We start from the raw sequence: 24363 nt of genomic DNA, 5'->3' as shown, positions 1-24363 counted from the left end.
TTTGACTCGCCAAAGTCCGAAGGACTTTAGAATATGGAACATGCTTCAAATTTTTCCGAAGGAACTCCGCCGGACCCGGTCCCCTTCGAAAAATCCGCTCGTGTGTATGCTACTCCGACGGACTAAAACCGACGCTAGGGCAGCTATTGGCTACTGGCTATGAACTTCCTTATTCGAGCCGAGTCGTACGTCATCACGTTCGAATCCGTCGGAGTTTAGTGTGATCGTGTGTGGCCAAGTCCGCTCAGCCGAAAAGTCTGTCAGAACTCCGTCGGAATTCCAGCAGAACTCCGACGGAACTCCTTCGGAAGTCTGTCGGACATAAGACCTCTCGTGTGTACGGGGCTTAAGGCCCCGTTCACACCTCAGTGATTTTCTGCTTGAAGCTTGTAGCTCTAAAATGCTCAACATGCCAAATATCCTTTATTTCAATGGTCCCTGTTCACATCTGAGGCAAAACACTTGAAACTCAAAAAAGTACATGAGCTTCTTTTTGGGGAGATTACAAGCAGTTTTTGGCCCCATAGACTTCAATTGAAATGCCTGATTTGATTGTTTTATGAGCGTTTTCTGCTCAAAAGGCAGCTCTCCACCCCTAATTTCCTCCCCCTCTCTTCCCCCTAGTGCTTTCTATTGGCTAAATAAAAACACCTAAAGCTGTAAAACACTTGTAATATGCTTCTAAAACGATTTTAAAAGACTTGTAAAAATGGCAAAAAAGCTTAAAAAAATGCCAGTAAATCGATATGCTCAGGTGTGAATGCAGCCTTAATCTAAATCTAGTTTCCTGCAATTACTTGAGTAGAGCCTGGAGTCCTGTTTGTTACAGAATTCATGAACTATAACCCAAGCTACTGTAAGTAACTTTTTATTATATTCCTATCGCACACAGACTATTGTCAAAGTTAAAAACAGTAGAAAATGTGTGCCTTTGAGTGTTGTAAGCATATTAGTAATACTTTGCATGCTGTGTATTATTTTCCTACAATCATAAATAGTTTATATGTACAGAATTCTTGTTTAGTAAAAGCACTTTAATATGATTTATGGGGTTTTTGCTTCCTTGCTTTACCACAGAGTAACCTAAAATACACAAGCAAGACAACTTCCCATTACAGGACCAACTGTAACACTTTGGATTTTCCTCCAGTTCCTGGTTTAGTGACAAGTGCTATCTGGAAGTGTGGTGAGATTCTCAGATAAGGCAAACCAATAAGGAGCATACAAAATAAGTAGCTGTGAAAATAGGATTTGGAAACCTGATGCAGTGGAATAACATCCTTACAAGCTGACCTCAATCCACTGTCTAATTGGGCAACTAAGTGGCAAATTAGGTTTAATATTGATAAATGTAAAGTTATGCACTTGGGGGCTAAGAATATGCATGCATCATACATAGTGGGGGGAGTACAACTGGGAGAATCCATAGTGGAGAAGGATCTGGGGGTTTTGGTAGATCATAAGCTCAATAATAACATGCAATGCCAAGCTGTGGTTTCCAAAGCCAGCAAAGTCCTTTCTTGTATTAGGGGAGGTATGGACTCCAGAGAGCGAGATATCATTTTCCCCCTGTACAAATCATTAGTAAGACCTCATCTGGAATATGCAGTTCAGTTTTGGGCAGCAGTTCTCAAAAAGGATATCAGGGAACTGGAGAAGGTGCAGAGAAGGGCAACCAAACTGATAAGAGGCATGGAGGAGCTCAGCTATGAGGAAAGATTAGAGGAACTGAATTTATTCACTCTTGAGAAGAGGAGATTAAGGGGGGATATGATCAACATGTACAAATACATAAGTGGTCCATATAGTGAACTTGGTGTTGAGTTATTCACTTTAAGGTCATCACAGAGGACAAGGGGATACGCTTTACGTCTAGAGGAAAAAAGATTTAATCTCCAAATACGGAAAGGTTCCTTCACAGTAAGACCTGTGGAAATGTGGAATAGACTCACTTCTGGTTCTGGCCAGCTCAGTAGATTGCTTTAAAAAAGGCCTGGATTCTTTCCTAAATATATACGTAGTATAACTGGGTACTGACATTTATAGGTAAAGTTGATCCAGGGAAAATCCAATTGCCTCTCGAGGGATCAGGAAGGAATTGTTTCCCCTGCTGTAGCAAATTGGAGCATGCTTTGCTGGGGTTTTTTGCCTTTCTCTGGATCAACTGCGGATGAAGGATTATGTATATAGGATTGTATGATTTATTTATTTTGGTTGAACTGGATGGACTTGTGTCTTTTTTCAACCTGACTAACTATGTAACTATGTAATATAGCAGTGTATTATGACAAGATCTATGGATAATTGCAGACACAGGAGAACAAAAAAAAAATGTGCATATGGCTGGGTTAGTTACGATTTTATCCATACATCGGTCCTGTCAGGTTGAGAGAGTAAGGCGTGGGCAGATCTCAACCTGTTGCTACAATTTGTTAGAGTTTTGTTTTAGGGTTTACTTTATGTATGCATATTTCATGTTAAAGTTTTCTGTACCATAAAATGGAACTGTGGACAGTAGCATATAAAAAAAGTTTTCAAAAAGAGGTGCTTATACAGTGCCTTGAAAAAGTATTCATACATAGTTACATAGTTACATAGTTACATAGTTAGTCAGGTTGAAAAAAGACACAAGTCCATCCAGTTCAACCCTAAAAACAAATAAATAAAATAAAAAATAAACGTACAATCCAGATACCCAATTTTATGCCCACAATTGATCCAGAGGAAGGCGAAAAAAAAACCCAGCAGAGCATGCTCCAATTTGCTACAGCAGGGGAAAAAAATTCCTTCCTGATCCCCCAATAGGCGATCGGATTTTCCCTGGATCAACTTTACCTATGTTAGTACCTAGTTATATTATGTACCATCAGGAAAGTATCCAGGCCTTTCTTAAAGCAATCTACTGAACTGGCCAGAACCACCTCTGGCGGGAGTCTATTCCACATTTTCACAGCTCTAACTGTGAAGAAACCTTTCCGTACTTGAAGATGAAATCTCTTTTCCTCTAGACGTAAAGAGTGCCCCCGTGTCCTCTGGGTTAACCGTACAGAGAACAACTCAACACCAAGTTCACTATATGGACCCCTAATGTATTTGAACATGTTGATCATATCCCCCCTTAACCACTTGCCGACCGCCGCACGACGATGTACGTCGACAGAATGGCACGGGCAGGCATAAGGGCTTACATGTACGTCCTTGCCTGCCCGCGGGTCGGGGGCCCGATCGGGCCCCCGCCCGGTGCCTGTGGCGGTCGGTATTCGTTCGGGAGCGATCCCGGACGAGGGGACGGCCATTCATTCATGGCCACCCCCTCGCGATCGCTCCCGACGAATGAAAATGTCCGGTGACATCACTTCCTCTCCTGTAATGTAGACACAGGAGAGGAAGTGATGTATTCTCTCCTCCGTGTCGGTATTCTTCGTTCCGGCACCGAGGAGAGAGCATCGGTGAGTTGCACAAGCACTACACTACACAGTAGAACATGCCAGGCACACTCACACCCCCCCTTTACCCCCCGATCACCCCCCAATTACCCCTGCCCCCCCCAGTCACAGTGACACCAATTTCTTTTTTTTTTTTTTTTCTTTTTTTTTGCATTGGTGTCATTTGTGACTGTAATAACTGTTAGGGCAGTTAGGGTTAGCCCCCTTTAGTTCTAATGTGCCCCCCTAACCCCCCCAATAAAGGTTTAACCCCGTGATCACCCCCCCTCGCCAGTGTCACTAAGGCTGGGTTCACATTGCAGCGGTTTATGAGAACGAATGTGATTCGCACCGCACTGCAGTGCAAATCACATCCGATCTCTGTGCGATTCGAGTTCAGCCATACAGATAGTATGGCTGAATTCGTGTCGCACCCGCCGCACCCGCCGCAAATTTGCACGGGACCCTTTTTTTGGCCCGCAGCAGAATCGGATCGCATGGGTGTTCACACCATGCGATCCGAGTTTGCAGATCGCACTGCGATATGCGAACTGATCTGGGGGTGTCATTAACATTTCACTGACACTCCCAGCAGTTCGCATAGGGCAGTGTGAACTGCCGCCGGGAGGCATGCGATGCGGGAACCCGCCGCGGATTCATGGCGTTCCCGCATCGCTCCAGTGTGAACCCAGCCTAATAAGCGATCATTTTTCTGATCGCTGTATTAGCGTCACAGGTGACGCTAGTTAGGCAGGTAGGTATTTAGGTTCGCCGCAGCTTTTTATAGCGCCAGGGACCCCCATATACTACCGCATAAAGCCCCCTGATTTCCCCCTAGTTAACCCTTTCACCAGTGATCACCATATAACTGTTACAGGTGACGCTGGTTGGTTAGTTATTTTTTTATAGTTTCAGGGCACCCGCCATTTATTACCTAATAAAGGTTTAACCCCCTGATCACCCGGCGGGTGTCATTTGTGACTGTAATAACTGTTAGGGCAGTTAGGGTTAGCCCCCTTTAGTTCTAAGGTACCCCCCTAACCCCCCAATAAAGGTTTAACCCCGTGATCACCCCCATCGCCAGTGTCACTAAGGCTGGGTTTACATTGCAGCGGTTTATGAGAACGGATGTGATTCGCACCGCACTGCAGTGCAAATCACATCCGATCTCTGTGCGATTCGAGTTCAGCCATACAGATAGTATGGCTGAATTCGTGTCGCACCCGCCGCAAACTCGCACGGGACCCTTTTTTTGGTCCGCAGCAGAATCGGATCGCATGGGTGTTCACACCATGCGATCCGAGTTTGCAGATCGCACTGCGATATGCGAACTGATCTGGGGGTGTCATTAACATTTCACTGACACTCCCAGCAGTTCGCATAGGGCAGTGTGAACTGCCGCCGGGAGGCATGTGATGCGGGAACCCGCCGCGCATTCGTGGCGTTCCCACATCGCTCCAGTGTGAACCCAGCCTAATAAGCGATCGTTTTTCTGATCACTGTATTAGTGTCACAGGTGACGCTAGTTAGGCAGGTAGGTATTTAGGTTCGCCGCAGCTTTTTATAGCGCCAGGGACCCCCATATACTACCGCATAAAGCCCCCTGATTGCCCCCTAGTTAACCCTTTCACCAGTGATCACCATATAACTGTTACAGGTGACGCTGGTTGGTTAGTTATTTTTTTTATAGTTTCAGGGCACCCGCCATTTATTACCTAGTCTCACTAGTGTACCCCTAAATTTAGGGGTGTCTACTTTCCAAAATGGGGTCATTTGGGGGGGGGTTGTGCCATCTTGGCATTTTATGGCCTTCAAAACTGTAACGCCCTTAGAAAGCCTGAAGGCGGTGCTTGGTTTTCGGGGCCCCGTACGCGGCTAGGCTCCCAAAAAGTCCCACATATGTGGTATCCCCGTACTCAGGAGAAGCAGCAGAATTTATTTTGGGGTGTCATTTCACATATGCCCATGGCATGCGTGAGCAATATATCATTTAGTGACAACTTTGTGAAAAAAAAAAAAAAAGTTTGTAATTTTCCCGCAACTTGTGGCAAAATATAAAATATTCCATGGACTCAACATGCCTCTCAGCAAATAGCTTGGGGTGTCTACTTTCTAAAATGGGGTCATTTGTGGGGGTTTTGTGCCATCTTGGCATTTTATGGCCTTCAAAACTGTAATAGGTAGTGAGGAGTGAAGTCAAATATTTACGCCCTTAGAAAACCTGAAGGCGGTTCTTGGTTTTCGGGGCCCCGTACGTGGCTAGGCTCCCAAAAAGTCCCACATATGTGGTATCCCCGTACTCAGGAGAAGCAGCAGAATTTATTTTGGGGTGTCATTTCACATATGCCCATAGCATGTGTGAGCAATATATCATTTAGTGACAACTTTGTGAAAAAAAAATAAAAAAAAAATTAAAGTTTGTAATTTTCCCGCAACTTGTGGCAAAATATAAAATATTCCATGGACTCAAAATGCCTCTCAGCAAATAGCTTGGGGTGTCTACTTTCTAAAATGGGGTCATTTGTGGGGGTTTTGTGCCATCTTGGCATTTTATGGCCTTCAAAACTGTAATAGGTAGTGAGAAGTGAAATCAAAAATTTACGCCCTTAGAAAGCCTGAAGGCGGTGCTTGGTTTTCGGGGCCCCGTACGTGGCTAGGCTCCCAAAAAGTCCCACATATGTGGTATCCCCGTACTCAGGAGAAGCAGCAGAATTTATTTTGGGGTCATTTCACATATGCCCATAGCATGTGTGAGCAATATATCATTTAGTGACAACTTTGTGTAAAAAAAAAATAATAATAATTTTTTGTCATTATTCAATCGCTTGAGGCAAAAAAATAAAATATTCAATGGGCTCAACATGCCACTTATCAATTTCCTTAGGGTGTCTACTTTCCAAAATGGGGTCATTTGGGGGGGTTTTGTACTGCCCTGCCATTTTAGCACCTCAAGAAATGACATAGGCAGTCGTAAACTAAAAGCTGCGTAAATTCCAGAAAACGTACTTTAGTTTGTAGATGTGACAACTTTTGCGCAAACCAATAAATATACAATTATTGACTTTTTTTTTACCAAAGACATGTGGCTGAATACATTTTGGCCTAAATGTATGACTAAAATTGAGTTTATTGGATTTTTCTAATAACAAAAAGTAGAAAATATCATTTTTTTTCAAAATTTGCGGTGTTTTTACGTTTATATTGCAAAAAATAAAAATCGCAGAGGCAATCAAATACCATCAAAAGAAAGCTCTATTTGTGGGAAGAAAAGGATGCAAATTTTGTTTGGGTACAACATTGCATGACCGCGCAATTACCAGTTAAAGCAGCGCAGTGCCAAATTGTAAAAAGACCTCTGGTCATTTACCAGCAAAATGGTCCGGTCTGAAGGTGGTTAATCTCCTCTTCTCAAGAGTGAATAAATTTAGTTCCTATAATCTCTCCTCATAGCTGAGTTCCTCCATGCCTCTTATCAGTTTGGTTGCCCTTCTCTGCACTTTCTCCAGTTCCCCGATATCCTTTTTGAGAACTGGTGCCCAAAACTGAACGGCATATTCCAGGTGAGGTCTTACTAATGATTTGAACAGGGGCAAAATTATATCTCTTTCTCTGGAGTCCATACCTCTCTTAATACAAGAAAGGACTTTGCTTGCTTTGCAAACAGCAGCTTGGCATTGCATGTTGTTATTGAGCTTATGGTCTACCAAAACCCCCAGATCCTTCTCCACTATGGATTCCCCCAGTTGTACTCCCCCTAGTATGTACGATGCATGCATATTCTTAGGCCCCAAGTGCATAACTTTACATTTATCAACATTAAACCTCATCTGCCACATAGTCGCCCAATTAGACAGTGTATTGAGGTCGGCTTGTAAATTGGAGACATCCTGTAAAGACGTTATTCCACTGCATATCTTGGTGTCATCTGCAAAGACAGAAATATTACTTTTGATCCCAGACCCAATATCATTTATAAAGATGTTAAAAAGTAAGGGTCCCAACACTGAACCTTGGGGTACACCACTGATAACCTTAGACCATTCAGAGTAAGAATCAATAACCACTACTCTCTGAATTCTGTCTTCTAGCCAATTTTCTATCCATTTACAAACTGATATTTCCAAACCAGTAGACTTTACCTTACACATGAGCCGTGTGTGGGGAACTGTATCGAATGCTTTTGCAAAATCCAAGTATACCACGTCCACCGCCACCCCTCTGTCCAAGGTTTTACTTACCTCTTCATAAAAAGAAATCAGATTTGTCTGACAACTTCTGTCTTTCATGAATCCATGTTGTCTGTTGCTTAAAGTGTTTTTGTTCAGCAAGAACTCGTCGATGTGGTCTTTTATTAAACGCTCCAGTATCTTCCCAGCTATAGAAGTTAAGCTAACAGGTCTATAGTTACTTGGTAAAGACTTTGATCCCTTTTTAAATATAGGCACCACGTTCGCCCTGCGCCAATCCAGTGGGACTATTCCCGTCATTAATGAGTCCCTAAAAATTAGATACAATGGCTCTGAAATTACAGAGCTCAATTCTTTTAGGATCCGTGGGTGGATGCCATTAGGGCCAGGTGCTTTATCCACCTTTATTCTGTCTAAGTATTTCTGGACCATATCACTTTTGAGCCATTGTGGATCATTTGGGGCTGTGTCACTATCACCCCCATTATGGACATGCGCTCCCCCATGCTCTTTTGTGTACACAGAGCTGAAGAAAGTGTTTAATAAATTAGCCTTCTCTTTGTCCCCAGTCACCAACTCTAGATTGTTTTGTAAAGGGCCTACATGCTCAGACTTGACCTTTTTACTATTAATATATTTGAAGAATTTTTGGGGGTTTGTCCTACTATCTTTTGCAATCTGTCGTTCGTTTTGAATTTTTGCATCCTTGATTTCCTTTTTACATATTCTGTTAATTTCTTTGTAACATTTAAATGACACTAGTGATCCTTCATTTTTATATTTTTTAAAAGCTCTTCTCTTACAGTTTATAGCTTTTTTAACTTTGGCCGTGAGCCACATAGGTTTTGTTTTTAGCCTTTTAAACTTATTGCCCATGGGAATATACTTTGCAGTGAGGTCCCAAACAGTCTTTTTGAAGAATTCCCATTTCTGTTCTGTGCCCATTGAAGCGAATATTCTCTCCCAGTCTAAGTCCTGGAGAGTAGCCCTCATCCTCGGAAAATTAGCTCTCTTGAAGTTAAGTGTTTTTATCTTACCCGTATGTATTTCTTGTTTAGCGCTAACATCAAAGGAAATCATGTTATGATCACTGCTACCCAGGTGTTCCTTTATCTGGACATTAGTAATAAGCTCCGCATGGTTTGAGATTACCAGGTCCAACAGAGCTTCATTCCTAGTTGGGGCCTCAATAAACTGGACCATAAAATTGTCCTGTAATAGGTTTATCATTTTTTGCCCTTTAACTGTCCCAGCAGTGCCATTACTCCATACCCCTTGAAATTTTCCATATTTTGCCATGTTACAACCAAAAGGGTAAATGTATTTTTTGGGGATTTTATGTGGTAGACCAACACAAAGTGGCACATAATTGTAAAGTGGAAGGTCAATTATAAATAGTTTTCAAAGTGTTTACAAATAAATATGTGAAAGGTGTGGGGTGCATTTGTATTCAGCCCCCCTGAGTCAATACTTTGTAGAACCACCTTTTGCTGCAATTACAGCTGCAAGTCTTTTTCGGGATGTCTCTACCAGCTTTGCACATCTAGAGAGTGACATTTTTGCCCATTATTTGCAAAATAGCTCAAGGTATGTCAGATTGGATGGAAAGCATCCATGAACAGCAGATTTCAAGTCTAGCCACAGATTCTCAATTGTGAAAAAAAAGTAGGGGATTCGGTGCCAACTCTTACAACTCAATATGTCAGTGCTACTCCTAAAATTAGTATATACTAATAAATCATAAAAAAGTGTGTGTAAAGGGTACTAATTGTATTCTCAATTGTATTTAGGTCTGGACTTTGACTGGGGTTTCTTATAAGATTGCCCGATATTTGGCTCTATTCATCTTCCCTTCAACTCTGACCAACTTCCATGTCCCTGCTGAAGAAAAGAATCCCCACAGCATGATGCTGCCACCACCATGTTTCACGGTCAGGACTGTGTGTGTTCAGGGTGATGTGCATTGTTAGTTTTCCGCCACAGCGTTTTGCTTTTAGGCCAAAAAAAAGTTCAATTTTGGTCTCATCTGACCAGAGCACCTTCTTCCACATGTTTGCTGTGTCCTCCACAAGGCAAACTGTGAACAGGATTTATGATGGCTTTCTTTCAACAATAGCTTAAAGGCCAGATTTGTCAAGTGCACGACTAATAGCTGACCCGTGGACAGATTCTCCTACCTGAGCTCAGCTGTGGATCTCTGCAGCTCCTCCCGAGTTACCATGGTTGCTATTCTGATGATTGCGCTCCTTGTCCAGCTTGTCAGTTTAGGTGGAGGGCCATTTCTTGATAGGTTTGCAGTTGTGCCATACTCTTTCTATTTTTGGATGATGGATTGAACAGTGCTACGTGAGATGTTCAAAGCTTGGGATTTTTTTTATAACCTAACCCTGCTTTAGAATTCTCCACATCCTTATTTCTTTACTTGTCTGGTGTGTTCCTTGGCCTTCATGATGCTGTTTGTTTACTAAGGTTTTCTAACAAACCTCTGAGGGCTTCACAGAACAACTGTATTTATACTGAAATTACATTACACACAGGTGGACTCTATTTACTAATTAGGTGACTTCTGGAGGCAATTGATTCTACTAGGTTTTAGTTAGTGGTATCAGAGTAAAGGGGGCTGAATACAAATGCATACCACACTTTTAAGATATTTATTTATAAAAACATTTGAAAACCATTTATCATTTTCCTTCCATTTCACAATTATGTGCCACTTTGTATTGGTCTATCACATAAAATCCCAATAAAATACATTTAAAGAGGAAGTAAAGGCTAAAAAAAAAAAAAAAAAAAAAAAACACACACCCTGTAAGGCAAAGGCATAAAGAGCTGGTATGCATAGCATACTAGCTCATTATGAATAACTTACCTGAGAACGAAGCCCCCAAAGCGGTCCTCCGTCTTCATGTCCGCCGCTGCCATGGATCCCAGAGTGACTTCCGGGTCTCGCTGCTCCGGCGCTGTGATTCGCCGGAGCAGCGATTACGTCACTCCTGCGCATGCGCAAGGGAGCCGACACTCGCGGCATATCGCCGCGATCTGCGGCCTGCCCAGTACGCCTGCGCGACGCTGTCTACGGCGCATGCACCGTAGACAGCGGTGCCTGTCTTTGGGTAAATATCTCCTAAACCGTATAGGTTTAGGAGATATTTCAGATATTTCTTGGACCTGCAGGTAAGCCTTAATCTAGGCTTACCTGTAGGTCAAAGTTGTTTGTAAGGGTTTACAACCACTTTAAGTTTTTGGTTGTAACATGACAAAATGTGGACAATTTCAAGGGGTGTGAATACTTTTTCAAGGCACTCTACATGTATTTTGATTTTCACTTTTTTTTATTTTAGCTTTACATGCCCTTGAAAAATGTTCATTTATTTTGACAGGTCATAAGAATGTTTTTGTTTTCTGAAGTATATTTATGCTTTCAGAGCATTGTTCTTCAATTGGCACTGTACAATAAATATCACTTAAGTGCCCTTTCAGATTCCACATTGACATTCATACCATGACGAGCTGCACTGGGAAATATGCAATGAAGTGTGTTTGTTTCCCAGCCACTGACCCGTGAGTTGAACAGTCAGGTTAATCTGTCTGAAAAACAAAAAGTGGTCAGTTCTGCCCAAAGCATAAACAAGTAGACACAACCACCAGCTACAGCTGCCTAGGTTATGAGTTTGCGCTCTGCATGGCCTCACACTGAACTATCTTTTGGCAACAATGTGACATAGAATCTGAAGACACTGCCAAATACAACTAACTGTAATCAATCATTGCATGCTTTCATGTGGTTTTTTTCTCCTTTTTATTTTTTTGCAGACCACCTTCCTTGGCTAACTTCCACAGGGTAGTGCAAAGAAAAATGGAGCTTAACCACTTGACCTCCAAAAGATTAACAGCGATTTGGCACTGCGTTTTTTTAACTGACAATTGCGCAGTCGTGCAACACTGTACTCAAATAAAATTGATGTTTTTTTACCCACAAATAGAGCTTTCTTTTGATGACATTGGCGTTTTTTATTTTTTGTGCTATGAGCAAAAAAGACAGACAATTTTGAGGAAAAAAGTATTTCTGCTATAAAACACATCCAACTTTAAAAATTGAAAATAATCAGATTTTTTTCACCAATTTAGGCAAATGTGTATTCTCCCAATAAGTGTATATTGATTGGTTTGCGCAAATGTTACAGCATCTACAAAATATGGAATATTTTTGTTTATTTTTATTTTATTTTACTAGTAAAGGAGGTGATCAGCGATTTATAGCGGGACTGTGATATTGCAGTGGACATTCTGACACTAACTGACACTTTTTGTAAACCTGTGACACTAATACAGTGATCAGTGCTAAAAATATGCAATGTCACTGTACTAATGACACTGGCAGGGAAGGGTTAACATCTAAGAATGATCAAAGGGTTAAATGTGTGCCTAGCCAGTGTTTTACTAAACAGTGGAGTTGCTTTTAATTGTTTACATAGCAGGGGTGTACCTAGAGCATTTGGCACCTGGGACGAATCCTATATGTGGCATCCCCCCCAACCTTAAAATGTAAAAACACCCAACTGTGCCCCCTGCATACCTCTGCACTCCCCAATATCTCTTTTTCGCTACTGTGTAGGCCCTCTCCACAACTGCACCTCTGGGCCCCTTTACATTACACAGCCCCCCGCAGCTATTGACCCCTTTACACAGCCCCCCCACAAGTCTGGACCTCTGCACATTACACAGCCCCCCACGCACTATCTCTGGATCCTTACATATTATACAGGCCCTCCAACCTAGCTCTGAACCCCTGCACATTGCACAGCTCCCCCACAGCTTTGGACCCCTGCACATTACACAGCCCCCCACCCCAGCTTGGGACCCCTGCACATTACACACAGCCCCCCCACCCCCAGCTCAGGACCCCTGCACATTGCACACAGCCCCCCACAGCTCTAGATCCCTGCATATTACACAGCCCCCACACAGCTCTGGACCCCTGCACATTACACAGCCCCCACACAGATCTAGACCCCTGTACATTACACAGCCCCCCACCCCACCTCTGGACCCCTGCCCATTACACACAGCCCCCCCACCCCCCAGCTCGGGACCCCTGCACATTACACACAGCCCCCCTCCCCCCCAGCTTGGGTACCCTGCACATTACACACAGCCCCCCCACCCCCCAGCTCAGGACCCCTGCATGTTACACATTGCTCCTTCCTAACTTACTGGAGCATGCATACAGAGCTGGAGACACAGCAGTACAGAACAGAGAGCGGGAACTGTGCTATGACCACCTAGCAACCAATCACTTGCTGGTTAATTAAAAAAGTTAAGTCCAGCAGTTTCCACCCGTCCTCTATTCAGTGCAGCTCACTGTCTTTCTCCCCTGGCTGTGAGTAGCACAGAGTGAATCAGGCCTTGTGTGTCAGTCACCAGTATAAGGCCCACACGCGGACACCCCCACACCCTGTCACAGCTGACTGCTCCATGCCCTCACTGTCACAGCGTGACAGTGAGGGCTAACTGTGCTTGGTGCCCCGCTGTCACGCTTCACTCGCGGAGGGAGGGCACCGGGGGCGGACTGCCCCCGCCCCCCAGCCCCCCATTGGTATTCCCTGTTACATAGGCAGATTGCAGTTCTGTCTCTCTGGCTGATGATCAGTGGGTGTTGGCAGACATAGAATCCACGGTACCTGACGATCAGCTTGTGCTGTGTGTAATCACAGCAGGATCGCCCCCCTACCCAGGAGTGCAGGATAACCTATATAGACATGATCCTGCATGCAGCTAAAACTGCTATAGGGCGGTCGCTAGATGGTTAAAGCTGAACTCCAGGTAAATATACACATGCATTATATTTATGGAAGCTATTTTACTTGCAAAAGGGGTTGTATTTCTGTCTATCCACTCTTCAGATATCCATAGTTATCAGGCAGTAGAACAAGGTTGATGACTTGATTTAGTCTAAAGCAATACTACCTGCTAACCTGCCTACTCCTAGCCTCTGATTGGACAAGGAAAGAGCAGCAGCACTGTGACAAGTCATCCCTCTTCTCATCTGCTCTCTCCTCCTGTCAGCTTGTTCCATGTCAACACATGTGTACCCTCCCTGTGAGAGCTTGCCTGAGTGCCGCTGCAATGGGGTTTAAAGTGGTTGTAAATGCTTACAGACCACTTTGAGCTACAGGTAAGCCTAGATTAAGGCTTACCTGTAGGTCCAAGAAATCTCTCCTAAACCTACACGGTTTAGGAGATATTTGCAAAAAGACAGGCACCACTGTCTACTATGCGGTCCATTGTACCCCCTAAATGCTTTACCTTTGCAGTGAAACAAAGAGGACGTAAACCCATCAGGGTTTACTCCCTCTTTAACCACTTGCCGACCGCCGCACGACGATGTACGTCGACAGAATGGCACGGGCAGGCATATGGGCGTACATGTACGTCCCTGCCTTCCCGCGGGTGGGGAGCCCGATCGGGCCCCCCCCCCGGTGCCAGCGGCGGTCGGTATCTGTTCAGCAGCGATCCGGGATGAGGGGGCGGCCATTCGTTCATGGCCACCCCCTCGCGATCGCTCCTGACAAATGGAAGTGAAGCGTGACATCACTTCCTCTCCTGTAATGTAAACACAGGCAGAGGAAGTGATGTAATCTCTCCTCCGTGTCGGTATTTTTCGTTCCGGCACCGAGGAGAGAGGATCGGTGAGTTGCACCAACACACCACACGTACAGTAGAACATGCCAGGTATACTCTCACCCCCCCTTCACCCCCCGATCACCCCCCGTCACAGTGACACCAATTGCATTTTTTTTTTTGCATTGGTGTCATTTGTGACTGTAATAACTGTTAGGGCAGTTAGTGTTAGCCCCCTTTAGTTCTAAGGTACCCCCTAACCCCCCCAATAAAGGTTTAACCCCGTGATCACCCCCCGTCGCCAGTGTCACTAAGGCTGGGTTCACATTGCAGCGGTTTATGAGAACGGATGTGATTCGCACCGCACTGCAGTGCAAATCACATCTGATCTCTGTGCGATTCGAGTTCAGCCATACAGATAGTATGGCTGAATTCGCGTCGCACCCGCCGCACCCGCCGCAAACTCGCACGGGACCCTTTTTTTGGTCCGCAGCAGAATCGAATCGCATGGGTGTTCACACCATGCGATCCGATTCCTGTCCGAGTTTGCAGATCGCACTGCGATATTCGAACTGATCTGGGGGTGTCATTAACATTTCACTGACACTCCCAGCAGTTCGCATAGGGCAGTGTGATGCGGGAACCCGCCGCGGATTCGTGGCGTTCCCACATCGCTCCAGTGTGAACCCAGCCTAATAAGCGATCGTTTTTCTGATCGCTGTATTAGTGTCACAGGTGACGCTAGTTAGGCAGGTAGGTATTTAGATTCGCCGCAGCTTTTTATAGCGCCAGGGACCCCCATATACTACCGCATAAAGCCCCCTGATTGCCCCCTAGTTAACCCTTTCACCAGTGATCACCATATAACTGTTACAGGTGACGCTGGTTGGTTAGTTATTTTTTTATAGTTTCAGGGCACCCGCCATTATTACCTAATAAAGGTTTAACCCCCTGATGACCCGGCGGGTGATATAAGTTTGAGGGTCAGATAAGGTCTGCGTCACCCCAGGCAGCGTCAGGTTAGTGCCAGTACCGCTAACACCCACGCGCAAAGCATACACCTCCCTTAGTAATATAGTATCTGATCAGATCTATATTAGCGTCGCCAGCAGTTTAGGTTTCCCAAGCGCATTGTTAGCGGGATCAGCCCAGATACCTGCTAGCACCTGCGTTTAGCCCCTCCGCCAAGCCCAGACCAGCCCACCCAAGTGCAGTATCGATCGATCACTGTCACTTACAAAACACAACACACATAACTGCAGCGTTCGCAGAGTCAGGCTTGATCCCTGCGATCGCTAACAGTTTTTTTTGTAGCGTTTTGATACAGTCGCTGACAGCCTAGGTGCTTTTTTACCTGTGAGTCTCACTAGTGTACCCCTGAATTCAGGGGTGTCTACTTTCCAAAATGGGGTCATTTGGGGGGGGGGGGGGTTTGTGCCATCTTGGCATTTTATGGCCTTCAAAACTGCGATAGGTAGTGAGGAGTAAAATCAAAAATTTACACCCTTAGAAATCCTGAAGGCAGTGCTTGGTTTTCGGGGGCCCCGTACACGGCTAGGCTCCCAAAAAATCCCACACATGTGGTATCCCCGTACTCAGGAGAAGCAGCAGAATTTATTTTGGGGTGTCATTTCACATATGCCCATGGCATGTGTGAGCAATATATCATTTAGTGACAACTTTGTGAAAAAAAAAAAAAAGTTAGTAATATTCCCGCAACTTGTGGCAAAATATAAAATATTCCATGGACTCAACATGCCTCTCAGCAAATAGCTTGGGGTGTCTACTTTCTAAAATGGGGTCATTTGTGGGAGTTTTGTGCCATCTTGGCATTTTATGGCCTTCAAAACTGTAATAGGTAGTGAGGAGTGAAGTCAAAAATTTACGCCCTTAGAAAGCCTGAAGGCGGTGCTTGGTTTTCGGGGCCCCGTACGCGGTTAGGCTCCCAAAAAGTCCCACATATGTGGTATCCTCGTACTCAGGAGAAGCAGCAGAATTTATTTTGGGGTGTCATTTCACATATGCCCATAGCATGTGTGAGCAATATATCATTTAGTGACAACTTTGTGAAAAAAATAAATAAATAAATAAAAGTTTGTAATATTCCCGCAACTTGTGGCAAAATATAAAATATTCCATGGACTCAACATGCCTCTCTGCAAATAGCTTGGGGTGTCTACTTTCTAAAATGGGGTCATTTGTGGGTGTTTTGTGCCATCTTGGCATTTTATGGCCTTCAAAACTGTGATAGGCAGTGAGGAGTGAAATTACAAATGTACGCCCTTAGAAATCCTGAAGGCGGTGCTTGGTTTTTGGGGCCCCGTATGCGGCTAGGCTTCCAAAAAGTCGACCACATGGGGTATCCCCGTACTCAGGAGAAGCAGCAGAATGTATTTTGGGGTACAATTCCACATATAACCATGGCATGTGTGAGCAATATATCATTTAGTGACAACTTTGTGTAAAAAAAAAAAAATTTTTTTTTGTCATTATTCAATCGCTTGAGGCAAAAAAATAAAATATTCAATGGGCTCAACATGCCTCTTATCAATTTCCTTAGGGTGTCTACTTTCCAAAATGGGGTCATTTGGGGGGGTTTTGTACTGCCCTGACATTTTAGCACCTCAAGAAATGAGATAGGCAGTCATAAACTAAAAGCTGCGTAAATTCCAGAAAACGTACCTTAGTTTGTAGATGTGACAACTTTTGCGCAAACCAATAAATATACAGTTATTGACTTTTTTTTTACCAAAGACATGTGGCTGAATACATTTTGGCCTAAATGTATGACTAAAATTGAGTTTATTGGATTTTTCTAATAACAAAAAGTAGAAAATATCATTTTTTTTCAAAATTTGCGGTCTTTTTACGTTTATATCGCAAAAAAATTAAAATCGCAGAGTCAGTCAAATACCTTTAAAAGAAAGCTCTATTTGTGGGAAAAAAAGGACACAAATTTTGTTTGGGTACAGCATTGCATGACCGCGCAATTACCAGTTAAAGCAGCGCAGTGCCAAATTGTAAAAAGACCTCTGGTCATTGACCAGCAAAATGGTCCGGTCTGAAAGTGGTTAAAGGAGGCTGATACCAAATGAAAAATCAAGTAACGTAATGCACTAACTGCATTTAAAAATAAATGTAATCATTTTGTAATGAGCATATAATTATATACATGTATTTATTTTTCGAGATCAGCTTTTAAAGCCGCACTACAGGTATAATGTTAATTGCATACTTAGGAGGAGGTGGAGAAGGACATGGATGAAAATGCTAGTTCTCTGGCTGTCATGCTAAGTACTTCACTGACTCTAAATGGGTATGCAAATCAGAAGTCCTGACTTTTCTGGTCTGCTTAAAGGCCAGTGACTCAAATTACTGAATTCAGATGCAACAAGTTTCATAAACAGGCCAGAAAATACAGCCACACAGCCTCCTATATTTATTTAGTTTTGGTGCAGCAGATGAATGAGCAAGTAACTAAGATTAATTTCTTTATTTAAAAAAATAAAAACCTTATAAACTGCATAAAGGTAATTTGTCACTTTTGCTGCAGTCTTTGTAAATCCAACCGCATAGCATTATATATTAAAATCAATGGCTTTATACCATAATACAGGATAAAGAGAGAGAGAAATTTAGAAGTATTTTTAGGTAACATTTGTGGGTTTGCTTTATAGACTGAAGCCCCATACACACTATCAGATTTTCTGCTGAGTTTTTCCTTCAGATTTACCAAAACCATATAATATGAGGTCAAACCTTAGGAGTTTCAATGTGTATGCAATCAGGCAGGCCCTTTCACTACATTTAATGTATAAAGTACCTCTGCGCCAACCACCTTGACAAGGGGAATAGAGGGATGCTGCAAACACTGAGGGGAGCTTCACCTACTCCCTGAGCAATATCGATTAAGTGGTTTTAGTGTTGCGCAAATGGGGGAATACAAAAAAGGAGGGGAGAGGAGGGGGGGGGAGGGGGGGAGAAAGAGAGGGAAGGAGAAAAGAAAAAGGGGAAGGGGAAGAAAGGGCAGGGAGGGGGAAGGGGAACAGATGAGTATGCAGGTAAAGGATAAAACGGTAAAGGTCAAAAAGTGCTAGTGTAAAATTATGTGTCTGGGTGTGCACAAATCCTTGTTCGGTTCGTGCTAAACTAAAATAAATGTTAGAGAGTGGCAATCAAATATAGATTCTGATAGAGTGCCATACAAATAAAAACTCACAGTAATGAATGAATGCCTGAAACAATAGACATGCAAATCGTGGGTGCTGTGCAAAACTGCAATAAAATATGCTGACAATAAATAAATATATAACTTAAGGTGATAGTCCAAAATATATGACTAAAAGTGTACAGTGAGAATAATCACATAAGCACAATCCCATGTGACATGCCAAGTGGAAAAAACACAGATATCAATCAATCCAATATAACAAAATGCATGTTCCATGCGGTGTTTATAAAGTGCCAAGTGAAAAAATAAAAAATAAAAAAATATACAGATAACAATCAATCCAATATAACAAAATGCATGTTCCATGCGGTGTTTATAAAGTGCAAATAGTGCTAGCAGCAAAAAAAACGTTACAACACAGGTGAAATGATAAACACATAAAAATAAGGTGCTGGTAATCAGTCTGGGATATTCAGTCCTGTGGACGTGCTGTGTTCTAAGGGGAAGCACTAGCTTTGGACTTCAGTGATCCATGCAGGCATACATGTGCAGTGACTTAATCCTCCTATTTATCCAATACATGGATAGATATACCCTTACCTCACGGCTGTGAGGTTACAGCCTTAATAGTATAGGTGGATAACTGGCTCCTGTTCCTGGGATAGGTATGCCTCACAAGATAAAGAGATAATGTCCCATAGTGTAGTAGTTTCAACCAATTGAATTTTATTTAAGTATAGTGACAGGGTACTCACATTCTGAGTGAATAAAAACTGCAGTAATAGAGCAACAAGCAGAGTAACGAACGGTGCGTTCCAATGTCCTTCCTATTGTCTCTCTCACTTCCTTCCTTGCGCATTCGTCACCGTCACATGACTTCTTCAGGGAAATTTCCCTGAAGAAGTCACGTGACGGTGACGAATGCGCAAGGAAGGAAGTGAGAGAGACAATAGGAAGGACATTGGAACGCACCGTTCGTTACTCTGCTTGTTGCTCTATTACTGCAGTTTTTATTCACTCAGAATGTGAGTACCCTGTCACTATACTTAAATAAAATTCAATTGGTTGAAACTACTACACTATGGGACATTATCTCTTTATCTTGTGAGGCATACCTATCCCAGGAACAGGAGCCAGTTATCCACCTATACTATTAAGGCTGTAACCTCACAGCCGTGAGGTAAGGGTATATCTATCCATGTATTGGATAAATAGGAGGATTAAGTCACTGCACATGTATGCCTGCATGGATCACTGAAGTCCAAAGCTAGTGCTTCCCCTTAGAACACAGCACGTCCACAGGACTGAATATCCCAGACTGATTACCAGCACCTTATTTTTATGTGTTTATCATTTCACCTGTGTTGTAACGTTTTTTTTGCTGCTAGCACTATTTGCACTTTATAAACACCGCATGGAACATGCATTTTGTTATATTGGATTGATTGTTATCTGTATATTTTTTTTTTTTTTTTTTCACTTGGCACTTTATAAACACCGCATGGAACATGCATTTTGTTATATTGGATTGATTGATATCTGTGTTTTTTCCACTTGGCATGTCACATGGGATTGTGCTTATGTGATTATTCTCACTGTACACTTTTAGTCATATATTTTGGACTATCACCTTAAAGCGGAGGTCCACCCTAAAATGGACCTCCGCTCATCGGAATCCCCCCCCCCTCCGGCGCCACAATCGGCACCTTTCAGGGGGGAGGGGGGTGCAGTTACCTGGATAATCCAGGTAACTGCACCCACTTCCGGGCTAGCGCTCTGCGGAACGAGCGTAGGTTACGCCTCCGTTCCGCAAGCGCCCGCCCCCTTCAGCAAGTGCCCCGCTGCCTGCTGGGAAACACACAGCTCCCAGAGGCAGCGGGGACCGTCCGGATTGCGCCGCGCGGCTCGCGCATGCGCAGTAGGGAACCGGGAAATGAAGCCGAAAGGCTCCATTTCCTGATTCCCATACCCAAGATGGCGGCGGGACCCGGCAGCCGAGCGAGCGATCGGCTTCGGGTGCCGACATCGCGGGCGCGCTGGACAGGTAAGTGTCACTATTTAAAAGTCAGCAGCTGCAGTATTTGTAGCTGCTGGCTTTTAAAAAAAAATAAAAAATCGCGGAGTCCCGGTGGACTCCCGCTTTAAGTTATATATTTATTTATTGTCAGCATATTTTATTGCAGTTTTGCACAGCACCCACGATTTGCATGTCTATTGTTTCAGGCATTCATTCATTACTGTGAGTTTTTATTTGTATGGCACTCTATCAGAATCTATATTTGATTGCCACTCTCTAACATTTATTTTAGTTTAGCACGAACCGAACAAGGATTTGTGCACACCCAGACAATGGAAAATTGTATACTCACCTTTCCGTAATTTTCCTTTCCTGACGCATCTTCATGGCAGCACACACTGGGTTGTGACTCCGCCCCCACAACCTGACAGGATTGGATTAGCTATAAATTTGAAGGGGAGACACCCTGCTGCATTCTCTGTAAATATCATCACAAAAGAAACAGGGAGGGCAACTGTGTGCTGCCATGAAGATGCGTCAGGAAAGGAAAATTACGGAAAGGTGAGTATACAATTTTCCATTTTCCTGACGCCTTCATGGCAGCACACACTGGGAAATAACTCGCCAGTTGGGTGGGTGCAAGTAAAATAATATTTATTCCTTATAATGCTGAAGAATTGGCTCTAATGACGGATCTGCCGAAGTCGGCCATGGATAAATGAGCAGAATCCACCTTGTAGTGGGAAATAAAGGTATTCCTGGAGGACCACGTTGCTGCCCTGCATATTGTCTCTGGTGAGACCCTGCAATACGCTGCCCAAGAGGTAGCCACTGCCCTAGTTGAATGAGCCCTGATGTCTTCAAGAATCGCCATATGCTGGGTGGAGTAAGCTTTTTTAATGGTTCTGACTAACCAGGATGCAATAGTGCATGAGGAGGCGGCTTGCCCATGCCTGGTTCCATGGGGAATGATCAAAAGAGAGTTAGTTTTCCTAAAAGAGGTGGTAGCAGTTAAGTAGTTCATGATGGTTGTTTTGACATCTAGTGGATGAGGATTACCCTGATCGTCCGTGAAGGATGGAAGGATGATGGTTGTAATGGAAGGAAGTTGCCACTTTGGGTATGAAGTGTTCGGAATCAGAAGGTCTGAGGACTACTTTGTCAGGAAAGAGAACTAACTTAATGCTTGGATCTCCGACATTCTCCTAGCTGATGTAATCACAATGAGAAAAGACAGTTTTAAAGTCAAGTCCCATAAAGAGATAGTTTCAAATGGAACAAACGGAGGAGAAGCGAAAGCATGGAGAACTATTGAAAGATCCCATAATGGAAAGACTGGCCTCCTGGGGGGTTTAATGTTTAGATAGGCTCTGTAAATTGGATTACCAATGGGTGGAATGCCCACTTAGTATCTGTTTTAGCTGACAGAGCTGATACCTGAACCTTTAGGGTACTTAAGCTTAGACCCTTGTTGACCCCCGACTGGAGGAATTCCAGGACCTGAGAGGGTTGCGGAGAAAGGGAATTCCATCCTTTCTGTTGTGCCATGAAGCAGAATCTTCCCCAAACCTTTGAATAGATGGTATTGGTAGTGGCTTTCCTGGCTTGCATCAGGGTTGACTTCATGAGAACAGCCTTGCGCTCTTAGTCTAGCCCTCTCAATCTCCAGGCCATCAAGTGCAATTTCTCTGATGCAGGATGTAAAAATTGACCTTGAGACAGAAGATCCGGAGTTATTGGGAGAGGAACTGGAGGTTGAAGGCTGAGCTGTAAGAGTCGTGAACCACGGCCTCCTCGGCCACAGTGGAATAATCGTAAATACCGTCACCGAGGATCTCCTAAGCCTGGATACACAATTAACGGAGTTGGAGGGAATATATACCCCAACTTGAAGTTCCATGGGTGAACTAGACAGTCCACTCCCTCCACCGATGGGAATGAACCTCTTGACAGGAATCTGTGGCACTTGGTATTCGTCGGAGTGGCTGCTAAATCTACTTCCGGCGTGCCCCAGATTTCCGTAAGGAGGGAGAAAGTCCGAGGGTTCAACCACCACTCGTTGTTGGATAGCGTTTCTCGACTCAGGCAGTCGGGTGTTCTGTGCCGCTGGGACATACACTGCTTTTAAACTTGTTAGATGTATCTGAGCCCATTCCAAGATGGGTCGAACTTCTTCCATCAAGGTGGCACTCCTGGTACCCCCTTGCTTCTGAACATAAGACACTGCTACTTGGTTGTCCTGAGCACATTCTTGTCCGTCAGAAATGGTGCAAATGCCCTTAAGGCATAAACGGCTTCCCTGAGCTCTAAAATGTTCGAGACCAAACCTTGAGCCTGAACATGCCACTGGCCCTGGGCTGCCTGGTCTTGATAGTGGGCCCCCCAACCGTTCTGGCAGGCATCCGAAGTGACTACTTCTGGGTCTGGAGGGACTATCGGTTTGTATTTCCTGAGATTGCTCGGGCACGTCCACCACCATATCGATTGCTTCACCGATCTGGAGATGAAGATGGGCTGACGCATTGAGACTCCATCCCACTGCCTGAGGAATGAGTTCTGTAAGGTTCTCATGTGTCACTGTGCCCATCGCACCATGGGTATGGTTGCGGACATGGACCCTAGTACACTCAGACAGGCTCTGGCTGGTAAGTGATTCCTTGATAGCAGCTTCTGCATTTTCTGTATCAGAGGCCGGATCTTCTCTTGTGGGAGCTGTATCTTGTTTGTTTTGGTGTTTAGATCTGCCCCTAAAAATATCATATTTTGTGTGGGTCGCAGACAGCTCTTTTCCCAATTGATTATCCACCCACTTCTGGAGGGTTGTAAGGAGGATCTCTCGGTAATGAATCAACGTCTCTTGATCCTTTGCTAAAAATAGGATGTCGTCCAGATAATGGTGGACGTGTAATCCCTTTTCTCTGAGGAAAGCCACCAACGGTAACAATACTTTTGTAAATGTCCTGGGTACCGAAGAGATGCCGAATGGGAGGCACTGGAATTGGAAATGATGTTGGTTTATGGCTAACCGGAGAAACTTTTGAAAGGCCGGACGAATTGGTATATGCAGATAAGCGTCCGATAAATCTATTGAAAGCATCCAATCGCCAAGATTTATTGCTAGAAGTATGGATTGAAAGTTTTCCATTTTGAAAGCCTCCACTTTGATATCCTTGTTGAGCATCTTGAGGTCTAATACAGGACGCAAATCCCCTGTCTTTTAGCAGAAACAAGGAAGAGTAGAACCCTCTTCCCTTTTGGCATGATGGGACCTCCAGGATCGCTCCCTTTTGTTTCAATTCTGCTACATACTTTACTAGCAGAACCCTTTGGGGTACTGAGGATGGTACTCTGGTTGCCTGGAAATGATTTGGTGGGAGTCTGTTTTTGAATTTCCACCTGTGTCCGAATCGGATTGTGGACAATGTCCATAAATCCTTTATATGGTCTTACCAGATCTTGGTGAAGTTCCTTCTGTTCCCCTGCCGGGGTGGCCTTAGATTTCTGTATCCTTAGAAAAGAAGGTTTTGTGTTTTTCCAGTCCCTTCTAAATTCCATACCAGGAGAGTGAAGGACAGTCTGAGGCCGCGTACACACGCGCGGACTGTTCGCCCAACTTTGTCCGTCCAACAGTTTCGGCAAACAGTCCGCTCAAACTTAGCATGGACGGACATGGCCACACACGACGGACGAACAGTTTGCTGAAACCGTGCGCGATGACGTGAACGGCACGTACGACGGGACGAAAAATACGACGTCCTATACACTGCATTATAGCTTTCGGCGTGAAAATCCTTTCTGAGCATGCGCGCAACTTTGTTTGACGAACAAGCCTACACACGGGCGGACTGTTCACTCAAACAAGGTTTCAGCGGACAGTTTTTCGGAAATTCCGAAAAACCTTGTCCGTCCAACTGTCCGCTGAAACTGTCCGCTGAAAGC

The 24363-nt window shown here is 44.0% G+C and overlaps 1 long non-coding RNA gene across 1 annotated transcript in view; it reads left to right on the top strand.

Moving 5' to 3' along the window:
• The first annotated feature begins 736 nt into the window (after positions 1 to 736).
• Positions 737 to 24363, top strand: part of LOC143940021 (uncharacterized) — a 60508-nt gene continuing 36881 nt past the window's right edge. Inside the window, exons 1-2 of the long non-coding RNA XR_013263809.1 lie at positions 737 to 856; positions 1078 to 1186. This is a non-coding gene — a long non-coding RNA (uncharacterized LOC143940021). The remainder of the gene's footprint in view (positions 857 to 1077; positions 1187 to 24363) is intronic.

This window comes from Lithobates pipiens, unplaced genomic scaffold, assembly GCF_037356315.1.
Source record: "Lithobates pipiens isolate NorthernLeopardFrog02 unplaced genomic scaffold, aLitPip1_a1.2 Scaffold_3, whole genome shotgun sequence".
In the NCBI taxonomy this organism is placed as follows: domain Eukaryota; kingdom Metazoa; phylum Chordata; class Amphibia; order Anura; family Ranidae; genus Lithobates; species Lithobates pipiens.
This window is presented reverse-complemented; position numbering and strand designations above follow the sequence as displayed.